Below are 13144 nucleotides of genomic sequence, written 5' to 3'. Positions count from 1 at the left end.
TCCCTTCGAACCTGTCTCCTGGGCTCCCAGTGCAGCATGCACCTCAGGTTGCTCTGACCTGGAGGTGCCCCTGGAGCAGGAATGGATGGGGACTCCATGTCCTGTGGATCTCTGAGATACCAACACTGTCTAGAAGTTGACCTGGTGCTGTGCAGAGGATGCTGTGCTCAGTACCTTGAAGACGTCTTGGGATATGTACAGGGAGCATTTGGTGTACAACTTCTCCCACATGTTCAGTTTGGCTCCTAGAAGTGATGCTGACCCTAACCTCTACCCCCAAACTTGTTTTTAACTAATTAAACTTTACTGCTTTTACTTAGATGCTATGCTGTGCCTGTCTGTCCTTACCAAGGTTCGAGTGTGGGAAGTAGAAGCTGGCCCCCAACCATTACAGGAACATTTTGTGATCTCTTGTAGACATTTCCACACTGGGAGGAGTGGTTACTTGTCAATATCGGCAGCAGGGTACCTGGAGGAAGGTCTAAAAGGGAAGCTGTTTGGGAGCTGGATGAAGCTGAGCTGAGAATAGGCTGAGAAGCTGTGGCATCACATGGAGGGAGGTGGAGGGGTCCATGACCTACAGTGTCAATGCAGGAGGCACACTGATCCACTGCAGACCAAAAGGAGAAAGTGTCCTTGCACATGAAGACACCAGATGATCAGGGGGGCAGCAGAGAGGGGCAGAGGCCAGGTACTGTGGACATGTCCTTCCTTCAGCTGGTCCACAGGAAGAGGGGCATCCACTCTGACACAATTCACAAGGAGAAACTGTCAGCAGATGGAAGCTACAACTTTACAGAGAGAGTCCATAAAGGCCCTTAGAGGGCTGGGGCTGGAGCTCGGTTGGTCACAGGCTCACTTAGCATACACAATGCTCTAAGTTGATTCCTCAGTATTGTGTAATCAAAGTGTCAAACCAGGTGTGTGAGCACATGCTGGAACCTCAGCAGTTGAGATGTGGAGGCCGGAGAATCAGAGGTTTAAGGAGATCCTTGGCTACATACAGCATTCAAAGCCAGCCTGGTCTATATGAGACCTCCCCCCCCACCCCCACCCCTGTGTGTGTGTGTGTGTGTGTGTGTGTGTGTGTGTGTGTGTGTGTGTGTGTGTGTGTGTGTTTTGAGACAGGGTTTCTCTGTGTAGCTGTGTAGCCCTGGCTATTTTAGAATTTGCTCTGTAGACGAGGCTGACCTCAAATCAGAGATCTCACTGCCTCTGCCTCCTGAGTACTGGGATTAAAGGTACGAGCCACCACTGCCTGGCTGAGACCATGTTTTTTAAAAAAGTATTTGTAAAAAATACAGAGAAATATGCTTATGATCTTGATGATGGAAAAGATCCAAACAAGACAACAGCAGCAGGCTGTAAGACCAGCCCTGGGACACAAGTTCACAAATGACTAGGGATTCTCTGAGGCCAGAAAATGAGAGAGCAGCAACTCACACAAGTGGAGACAGGGACACAGGAGGAGGAGGGCAGGTTTAAAACCCAGAGCTTCTTGTTCTGGGCAGAAATGATGGGGGATTGGAGACAATTCTGTATATAGGGAGATGTATGGTGGCTTTAAGAACAAGGTAAGACCCTCTCCGGGCCTTTACCTGAAGCACACTTTCCGAAGTGGACACCAAGGGCATTTGAGTCAGATCCTGCATAAATTTAATTTGGTCCTGAGTGAGCACACAGGATGAACAGCAGCATCCTTGACAACTGCCCACTGGACTACACATGTCTCCATTTACCACCTCATGTTTGGGGTTTGAGAGTTGAGAATGCTTCTGGGCAAGAGGTCAGTACAGGGATTGTACTTGGATTCCTAAGGATATCATGCAGGAGTGACCACACCCTAAAGCCTGATACTCCCCTTTCTTATGAGAAGCTGAGTTGGTCCCTAGGAACTTTCCTCCCCTAGTAAGTATCTAGTTATCCACTTGATTGTGTGCAGAATGACTTAGATTGCTATTGAGGCATGTCAAGATGTGTCTTGAATGTGTTTCCAAAGAGAACTGAAGGGAAAGACCCACATTGACTATGATGGCACCCTCTCCATGGGCTGCAGGTCTGGTAGAATAACAAATAGAGGAAGGAGAAAGCCAGCTGAGATCCAGTATCCCTCAGTTTTGTTCCTGGTCATCCATGAAGTGAACAGCTTTCCTCCACTGCAGGATCCTACTGCCTGGATGTCCTGCCCAAGGGATGGTGTTACCCAGACTTGGGGGTTGTACTACTAAATACCTCTTCAGAAATAAACTGGAACACAGAGACTGGTGGAGGAGTAGTCCATTCAAGCCTGGACTTGGAGAAAATAGGGAAGACACTGCCCATCTTAAAGGGACAGATCTGTGAATATATCAAAAGAGAATGGCTTCTGCTAGAATGTAAGACATAACAAAGCCAGATGTGGTAGAGAAGAATTAGTGGCCTGTGTTAGTTCACTGCTCTGACCAAAATCCCTGATGGAAATGGCTAACAAAAGAGAAGGACTTGTTTGGCTCCTGTGGAGCATGTGAGAAGCATTTCAGTTCATATCATGGTGAGCCAGGGAGTGGAGAGAAAATACATGACTGTTTTCTCTTTTCTCCTCTTTTATTCAGACTGGATCTCATAGTCCATGGAAGGGCATACCTACATTGATGTTGTATGCCCTGTCATACTGTCGTAAACACATGAGGCATGCTTTAGTCTCCCAAGTGAGGTGAATCCAGTCAAAAAGAAACCATCAAATAGTGAGAGAGAAGCAACCATTTCCTTCCTGATGGCGAGGCTTGAGAGATGTTTTGAGCAAAAAGCACAATTTGCTTATTGTACAAGAAGCACTAATACGTAGGGAATGTCGTGTGTTTTATTCTGAGGAAAATCACCTTCTCAAATACTATTGAACCCATAAGAGAACCCAGTAAGTTAAATGTTTATAGTAATTCAAGTTATAAATACCCAAGCTTTTCTTGCCTACAGAATCAGAAAGAAAGCTAAGGGAAAATCACTTAAATCATGCTGTGAAGCAGTTATACTGGCTCATGGATTGAGGGAATATAGTTCATCATGGTGAGAACATATGCTGTTGCCTGGCTGTGTGGTTGCAAGAATGTGAGGTTGCCTGTTCACATCTTGGTGGATTGAGAAACAGATCAGAGCAGAAGCAGGCCAGGTTCTGTCATCCAATGGCATTTCCCATTCTAGCAAACCCCTTGTGTACTAAGCTTTACCTTTTAATGGTTGCACAGCCTTGCAAAACTCTACTACTGGCTGAGTGTTGCCAAACTCATGAGCCTGTGAAGGATGTTTCACCCTTAAGCCAGACCCCAAGCTGAGAGAAATCTCTACAAGTCTCCATCTTATGTTCTCTTCTGCAATCAACTATCCCTACCCAGGCACCTGGCTTGTCACATTTCCACCATTTCCAATTCTCAGTCCAACTTTAACTATTCACCTCTGTTTACCTGGATCTCCATTTCCTTATGATGTCTCCTGCCTCACTGGAGACTTACATTAAATACATGTGTGTTCTTTTCTCTTATTAATGTATTTTGTGTCAACTGAATTCTCCTGGAGAGCACAAAGCATTAAACGGGTAGAGGTGATATTTTGTTTCCCTCATACAATTGAGGTTGCATTTCCAGGTGTTGGTAAAGGATACATTAAGCAATATGTAATTTTTAACAAGTGGCTAGTTTTAACCCCAGCATTCCAGAGTTGGAACAAGTGGTTCTTTCTGAAATCTGAGGGTAATGCTTGCACTGCATAGTGAGTTTTAGACCAGCCATGGCTACCTACATTTTGAGATCCTGCTTTAAGAAAAAAAAAGAAAAGGTAACAATTGGCTACCAGAAATTTTAAAAACCACTTGGCTATATGGTTATATTACTACATCTTTTCATATGAACATGAATCACAGACGGACTAATGATTTAAAGAAAGGAAGTTACAAATCACTTGTGAAAACATGACCCCCAAAGTAACAGAGAAATTTTCTCCAAGAACATTAAACACGGAACATACAAAGCAAGCACGTGGAACTTGTGATTGAGTATATTAAAAAAATCAATTTTTTTCTGTAAAGCAGAATGAAAAAAAAATCAACCAACAAAAATCAAAAAAATTTAAAAGCCCTAGAAACAAGTTAGCCACAGTAAAAGGACAAATATGAAACGTGGATAGGCTTTTCATGAATTTCTCCCCTGAATAAAGTGTTCAGATTCCTTGCCAGGTTCCAACCTCACCATCCCTTCCAGCCCTCAGCCCCCAAAACCCATCTGCACACACAGTCTTCATGCCCCTTCTTCTGAATTACTTACAAGGTAACGGGCCAAATTTGGCAGAACCCAGTTTGCCTTATTTTCTAATCTAGACAGAAGGATAATAAGCAGACAAAATGACAATCATGTTTTCATTTTGAATTCCTGACTCTGAGCCCCAGAAGGCCAGAGTCCCTGCAGTTCTATGTGGTTTTGCTAGTATGTTTAATTTTTATACGGTCTCAGATGGCTCCTTTGGTTCCTGTGTTAGATAATTCATACCTATCCCTCAAATCCTTTTCTAAAACCCAGTAGACTCAACTGGGAGTCTACGTTCCCACCACTGGAGTCGTGAATTGCCTGGATGTATCCATCACCTTCCTCCCATGATGTCTGAGAAACACCCACCTCAGTAATACATAGCAACAAGAGATGTGATATCCATGGGAGTAGCCCCCACCTCTCCGGGCAGGGCACTGGTCCATGCCTCAGCTCTCTTCAGGAAGTCTGCTGGTTCTCTGGAAGTCACGACTTCCATACTCTGAATTATTTTCCCAGGACTGTCCTACTAAGTGCCATAGACTTGTGACAGCAGAGTGGGGACTGGAGAGGGAAGCATCAAAATCAATAGAGAGCAGCCCCTTATCAGAGGAGGTGTGGAAGCCCCTCCCCGTCTGGGCTTCCCCTAAGGAACAAAGTGTATCTGAGAAATGCCCGTGATACACAAACCTGGGAGAATTTAGTGCTATGTAAATATTTTGTAAATGGCCATGTCCCTGGAGGCATGGATTTATGGATGGGGGGTGGGTGCGGTTTACACAATACAGGCCCACTCTCCCTGTGACTACTTTCAATCTTTACTCTCATGGTTCTACTTCCTCCTCCATTTGGTAAAAATTTCACCCTATGAATAACAGACATACTGGCTCCCAGGAAGTGTCTCTTCTGCCATGGCTGATTCCAGTTGCCAACTTGATTGGATCTGTAATCAACTAAGGATGCATCTCTGGGAGGGTGGGGCTGTGGGGATATAGAGAGGTATATAGAGGTGGTTGTCTGTGCTTCACCCCTGAAGCACCATCCCAGTAGTCAGCAGGTAACTGCTAGGTACCTGCCCCAACCTGTGGTGTGGCTGAGACTGGGACCCCTTAAGAAATGAAATGTCTACATGCTCACTCTTTTGGCTACCTCATGATCCTAGATGCTGGATGCTGGACTGCAGACCAAGTCAGAGTTCTCCAGAAAACTGCATTGGACTATGCCTCACCTCTCCTAGATCCTGTCACCAGCCCTTTTGCTTACAATAAGTTGACTCAAAATAATCCTCTTTTGACTATCAGATAAACTTCGTGGAATTAGCCGGGCAGTGGTGGCGCATGCCTTTAATCCCAGCACTTGGGAGGCAGAGGCAGGCACGTCTTTGTGAGTTCAAGGTCAGCCTGGGCTACACAGTCATTTCCAGGACAGGCTCCAAAGCTACACAGAGAAACCTTGTCTCGAAAAACCAAAAAAAACAAAACAAAAAAAAAACAAAAAACAAAACAAAACAACAAAAAACTTCGTGGAATTGCCTCATTGCCTCATTATTTGCCACTATAGGGTGCCTGGAGCTATCCCTGGTGGTGAATGGGTCCTGCAGAGGATGTAAGGAGTTGGTAGGGGAATGAAGTGAGTCAGGCTATGGTGGTCAGGAGATTCTTGCAGCCTGACTGACTAGCAGCCAGAGTGTTTCTTTAATACAGAATTTAGTTAGAAGGGATACATTCATGATGTTCCAAAACATAGATCATATCATTTTGGGATATATATTTCACTTCCTTTTGCTCATCTTTTAGTCATCATTAATAAATTATGATATAACAGAGTTATTATTTCCAATTATTTTCCCTCGTTTTGAAATCATTATTAAACAGAGTTATCATTCTTACTCATTAACCCCATAACCCAATTTTTGAGAGTCTAGAGGCATGTGACAGGCTGGTTGCTTTGGTTGCTTCAAGGACACTAGCCCAAAACCAAATCTGCAACCACCCTGGGCACTTTGCCATGTCTCAAGCAATGTATTATTAACTTTTAGTGGTCAGAGTGCCCAGGAAAAATCCTCAGGCTAAAGCTGCTGCAGTTATTATTCAAATTCTGACATAATACAATCCATGTTCACATTTCTATCCTTATAGAATTTGTCTATATGTCTAATCCTGGCATTCTGTTGTTCCTTGGTCGTATGACAATATAGTGGCTCTACATGAGCTAATTTCTAAGAGAGGGAGATCCTACCACCTCATACTTTTATCATCTTTCCACTCCATACTTTGCTCATCAATATATCGCTGTGTAGGGCAGAGTTGTATGCCATATAATTGTCTGAGTGTACAGTGGGAAGAGCCTTGTAATCTGTGCTATGGCCAACTCCTCTAGTACACTGGATCTTGTTGACCTTTTTGAATTTACTTAGTTTTGAATATCTTGTTCCAGTGTAAGTACAGGAACAGATGTTTCAAGAATGTCTCATAGCCTTATGAAGAGACCTCTGGCTTCTTTATGTGTCAAAACCTCCAAGGCATAAGGAAGACTTTCAAGTAGATAAGGATATCTCCCTAAAAACGGGGGGCATGAATAATATGTTCAGGACTTCCCTGGGTAAGCTTAGAAGCAGCATTCCTTGGGGAAGGCATAAATGATTCATAAGGAATTTTCCATCAATCGAATATCCTCAAATCGTACAAATATTTAAACTCCCCCAAATATGCAACAGGTGGAGATGAAAACCAAAGGTGGCATGGCAGCCATCATATGGCTCAGCTTTGCTGGATCTTTGTCAAGCAGCTGTGCTGGCTTTATGACTTCTGCCATTCCATTCAGATATGGCTGTGCCAATAGGGGTATTTCCCAGAAGGATTGGCTAACTGGGGAAGACTGTCCTCAAAATGATTGGCACTCTCTGGCAGTGGCTCAGCTATAAAGAATTCTGAAGGAAAGGGCGGGCATGGTGGCATGCTTTTAATCCCATCAATCGGGAGCTGATCTCTGTGGGTTTGTAGGCTAGCCTGATATGCATAGCAAGGTCCAGGATTGTCAGGACTATATAAATGCCTGTCTCAAGAAAACAAAAACAAAAGCAAAAACAAAAACAAAAACAAAACAAAAAAGCAGGAGTCCGAGGGAAAGCAATGCTGGTTTCCCCTGCTTACCTTTTCTCCTTGCAGGTGAGGGCATCTACCTTGATGCTGTCCTGCTGCCATCCTCTGCTGCCCTCTGAACCCTGCAGCTTCAGCCTTCCAACATGAAATGAAGACCAGCAGCTCTCCAGCAATCCTCTGGCCTCTAGCACCATCACACTGGGACTGTGGAGACATCCAACCTCATAGACTGAGTGCCACTGGGTTCTCCATCCCTCCAGAGAGCAGCCAGACTTTGTTTGGTCACCCACATTGTGTAAGCAGTCTAATGACTCCTTTTTGAGAACCCCACTACTATTTCCTCATCAGATCCTCTGCCTGCCCCATCTGCATGCCTCTTCTCCCTCTGTCACCATGGATGGCAAGAGACTCTTTTCATCCCTTGGTCTCACCAAAAGAGACTTCATTTGTAGTTTGCTTGATTTTTCTGTGAAGGAATATACTCACGTACGTCTACAATCTAAGCTGATATCAAAGGATTAGAAAATGAACACCCCTTACACCCCAATAAATAATAACACATGGTTCCCCGTCCATTTGTAACTGTGCTAGCAGGAATAAAAGAATTTATGGGATACAGTGACCCCTCCCTTTGGGTATCAAAGTATTGAAACAAAGTGAGCCCTGAGGAATTGGTATTTCCCCAGCAAATCTCATGCTGGCAGAAGGAGAAGGCCATGAGCCTGGTGCCAATCAGGAGAGAAGCTAGTATCCAGGAAGATCTGATATATTTCCAACAACTTCAGATCACCTTCAGGCCAGACTGATGGGCAGGACCACATCCCACCGGAGACTGTTAGCTATGCACCCTCTTATCTCTATGGAATTCTTAATCCCATGTTAGGACTCCCAGGTGGATTTAGGTCATCAATGAATCTCTTTGTTCCTCTTCTCAATTGTGGACATACTGGATTTCCTTGTTTGGTTTTTCACTATTAGGTATTAATTGATCTATTGAGAAGGTTAGTGGAGGCTGGCTTATTAGGAGGCTGCCAGGGCTCAGGCTCTGACCCTAAAAGCTTCTGTAACACATTTACCTGAATACCTTCGTTGTTGGTAATTTTGTACCTTAGTATATAATACCTAGACCAGGAGTCAAAGACTATAACATATGGGCCAAATATGGTCAGGCATTGTTTTTTCTAAATAAACTTTTATTGATCACAGCCACACTCAGCATTGTTGTGCCCAAGTTGAGAGACCCCAAAGAGACTACCAGAGACACAAACTCACCAAAATGCAAAAACAAGGTTTATTGGAGCAGTTTAAGCTGCAGCAGGGACCTTGTTGAGCACACTGATACAGTGGTGGCTAGAGGAGGTGACACTCCATGAGGATGCACAGTTTTTAAAACCACAAGGTTACCATATCAGGGGCATTTCAGTATGAGTACAATCCTGATTGGCTCGTGCCTAGGGACTTTCCAGAATTCTGCTATTATCTCATGTCCAGTTTAACCCTGGTCATTTGTTAAACCCTTTTTCCTGATCTGTCTCCTGGTTGGGACATTCTGTGGTTAATCAGTTGTCACCAGATGGCCATTCCTGACATCATGACTTTGTACTTTCTGGTTCCTGGCATTTATGTCAGCAGTTCTGAGAATTTGAAACTCAGGCCTGTTTCAAACTGGGGTTAGGGACTTGCTTAAAATGGAGGTGCTTTGGTTCTTCATTTCCCCCTTCTTATGTGCCTAATTGAACCCAATCATGGGTTCGTATTGGCTAGCTTGTTGGTGTCCCTTGTCTCCATGGGCATATATTTTTGTGTTTTCTGTACTGTGAGCTGAATTGTATGCAGCCTCTGTCTCATGTATTGGAGCAGGCAGTTGAGCATACAGGGCCTGAGGTTTAGTACCAGAAGCAAGATTATTACGGTGGAAATTAAAGTAGTTAACCAGGGAGAGCTGTTGAACCAGGACTCAAACCATCCCTGACTGGTCTCTCAGTCATGCTTTCATTCCTCAAGTTCCTCTCTGATAATGGCCTTGATATCTTTTACCTTTCCTGGTATGTCAATGAGCATTTCAATTGTCCATCTTGCCTCTATGCTAGGGAGTTTCCTTTTGACCCAGCATTTCAGCCTTATTATGTACAGGGAACACGGAATGACGTATTCTCTTCTGGAACTACTTCAAGCTAGCATTGGGGTGTTGTTGTCAGGGCCCCCAACAGACTAAAATGCTAGTCAAAGGCTGGACAATGGGGCATTTGTAAGAAGCATGTGACTATCTGAACTTGTAGAGACAGGGAACAATCACGTTGGCTGGGCTGGTCCATGTCAGCTTTTAGCTAGTCCAGAGCTCACAATTGTCTGGAGCAGTGTAGTCAGCAACTGAAGCTTGGAGGTGTCTGTGAGCCAAGTGGAAATCTGTTGAGACAAACTTAAACTAGGAACAGAAGTTAAAATTTATGAACTTATTTAGAACCCTTAGGCCCATATTCTTAGTAATTGGGAAGAGCAGGAGTCCAAATACCAGGAGAGAGAGAAAAAAATACCATCCTTAGGAATAAGCTGTACTTATCTAGGGTCCTTCCAACCTTTGTGAAGTGGCTCCAGGTTTTACAACTCTCTTAATCCTCTGAGGCCTATACAAACTAACTAAAAAAAATATATAAAAGCTTTAGACACATTATATTACTAATCTATATTTAAATCCATATTGTAGAAAAAGCAGGTAATGGGTATCTGTAAAACAGCAGGAGTAGACTCATGCCTTTGAGTCCCAACAAGAACTACAGATTTGGGTTAAAAGCATGTGCATTTTCTTTCTGTCCAGAGAGCCAGGTATAAATTGAACAGAGATTTTTGGCTTGATGAGAAGCATTTTTGGTTTATATTTAGATATATTTAGATGATATTGAAATTAATGTAAAATGTTGAATTTGTAACTGAACACTAATGGTAGTCATTGCTCTACCACCTTATCAGAACTCTATTAAATGTTAAGCTCTAAACTGTTATATCATAGATCAGGAGGACAATTTGAAACATTTCTCATCTTAAATCATTTTCAGAGATCCTCAAATCTTAGAAGCTTTTATATTCTCAGAACTTTCTTAGACGCATATCTAAACCTTTATGACTTATTTAAACTTTTATATTTTAGAAAATTTTTAAAAATGAGCTAACAATCTGGCCATAGCCTTGCAGTAAGATCTGGTTGTCTAATGCTGTCAAGCTGATGAACTTATAGCTAGCCTAGATATCAGTACTATCAGAGATCTGAGAAGGAAAAATTATATCTGAGTACAGACCAAGCAGCTTCCAATTCTATAAATGACAGGGACCAGTGCATATCCAGGTCTCCATAGCATTGGAGGCACCAGTTAAAACAGCGTCAATCTTCTTCTGCCATCAGGCCCATAAGGCAGAGATTTTTTCCCGTGGAATAGGGACAAGGAAGACTGATCTTACTTTGTCCAGGCAAGAGGGTACAATCATTTGCAGTGTCCTGCTGCTTGTCCACAGTCTGGGTCAGGTCCTGGCAGCAGGCATTGCATTGGGGCATCTTGCCCTGTGGTCAGTGTTGCAATTATCTACTCAGAGATGTTGTGGTGCCTCATACATAATCTTATTTGGGGACCTTGGGTCACTGCTAGGATGGAAGTCTGTCTGATATAATAAGCTTTTAGATCAACATTTTAAATGCCATATGCTGCAGATCTCTGAAGTATGAGGGCTGTCTAGGTATATCTGAATAGAAAAACTTTGTTTCTAGTTATCTGTTTTAAGCTCAACCCTGAAAACATATGCAAGGGACTGAGTAAAGTTTATCCCTGTAATATTACATCAGTACTTACCCTGACTACAATGAAAAAACTTTATTATTTCTGACTGAATATTTACTTATGATTTTTTAACAGTCTATAATAAGTAGCCTTAAAAACAATGATTTTTAAATTGAAGTTCTAGCATCAATTGCAGGTTCAGGAAAGACACCAAAACAAAGCATTAATATAAAACATACATATGAATCAGTTTGTCCCAATGGCCTAAGCTTAACAAATTTAGCAAATATAAGGAGGCTAGACAACATTCTTGGGCCTAAATGTATCTTGGGTCAGGAGAAACATTCTCTAAGTCACTGGTTTTAATCTCTATGCAAACATCTGACATACAGTTGGTCCTAGGGTACCCCTGTAAAAAGATTTTTCAACCCCCAAAGGGTCAAGAATCATGGAGTCAGAAGCTGTTCCAAGTCCTTTGACTAGATCACTGTCTTGTTGCATCACAAGAAATGAACATCCCAGTTTCTTGTTAGTATTTGGAGCTTATGGTTGTGACCCTAATTTTTAGCCTTTTATTTTAAGTCCAAATATTAAAAATATGGAGCATTTTTATAAACTGAAAATGTCCCATAGCCTTATATAAATATATAAACTTAAATATTTTAAAAACTGTTCTTCCCAAATGTTTTTCTGCAATATCAACAATAACGTATCTTCTTTTACTTTAAAGGGAGAGAACATGGCATCACCACAATCTGTATAAAGTAAAACAAGGCTCCAAAGTGCAAACAATCCCTAAGTTCAGTATGTGGGAATCATTCACAATCATTATGGTTCTTTTACTTAGAGGCTTGGATCAATTGTTTGACCCTACCCTTGGCATCACATACATAGCCTGCCTGCTCTATTTTATTGTTGCTGTGGCTTCTGGAGATCATCACCTGGCACTGGCACTTTCAAAATTGCTAAGGTCCACCATTGCAGCTGGACTCTCTTTGGAACTCTAGCCCTGCCATACATTTGTAAACCTCAGCTGTTTCCTATGATCCCTTCACATCTTTAAAACCATTATCATTTTATTACATGAGTAAATCTTAAATTACAAAGCTTAGCTGCCAGAGCAAGGTACATTCTTGTGTACAAAAGCATTGAGGTGCAGCTTTAATATTTATCAAATACTTTATTTATTAAACACATGTAGCCTTCTATTTAAGTTCTCTAGAATCTTGCTGTTGAACACTTGGCAAAGACATAAGTAATTAGGTGTAAGTCTCTAAGTTAGTTTTTTCTTAACCTGAATAGAGCTTTATAAGCTTAAGTAAAAGATGGTTGCCAGTCACGTGGCTGCCTATGAGGTCATCAGGCAAGATGGAGGAAAGCCTTGTGGTTGCTGTACATGTTTTTCTAAACAATAATTACTTGCACACATACTCACAGTTCGACCCAAGTTACATACACATACATGCAGTTAAAGCTTGCTTACATTTACATGTAGAGTTAAATCCAACTCACATATGTGTCCACAAACACAAACATATATATCCATTTTAACATAAACATTTTGCTGTGAAAAATCATCAGCTAATTTTAAAATGAAAACCACCCAGAATTAACTTTCAACTTCAGTATTTGCAGGTACAAGAAACCACAACACACATAGTTGACATCATATCCTGTCTGACTCTCTGTAACTTTCTTTTATTCCTCAGACATTTACTTCAGACAAATTCTTCTTTTCTCCCCTTTCTCATCATTATTTTAGTCTCCTACTTTCTCTCTTATTTTTTTTAAACACATTAACTCTTACCAAAGTCTTTCTTGTGATTTCCCCCAGTAGTCTAGAATATATTGTAGGGCTACAATATATTAAACAGGAACAGACATACATGCATATAACATGACAAGAATAGCTCTAAATTTGCATCAACACTGTGCAGAAGTGCAGAAACTATTGTATCTGAGTGATCAAGTAAGCCCTGCCTATAGAATTATAACATAGCCACCC

The sequence above is a fragment of the Peromyscus californicus genome, unplaced genomic scaffold (genome assembly GCF_007827085.1).
Source record: "Peromyscus californicus insignis strain IS unplaced genomic scaffold, ASM782708v3 Scaffold_15__1_contigs__length_86483966, whole genome shotgun sequence".
Lineage (NCBI taxonomy): Eukaryota > Metazoa > Chordata > Mammalia > Rodentia > Cricetidae > Peromyscus > Peromyscus californicus.
The sequence above is the reverse complement of the archived record's forward strand: the minus strand, read 5'-3'. Positions refer to the sequence as shown.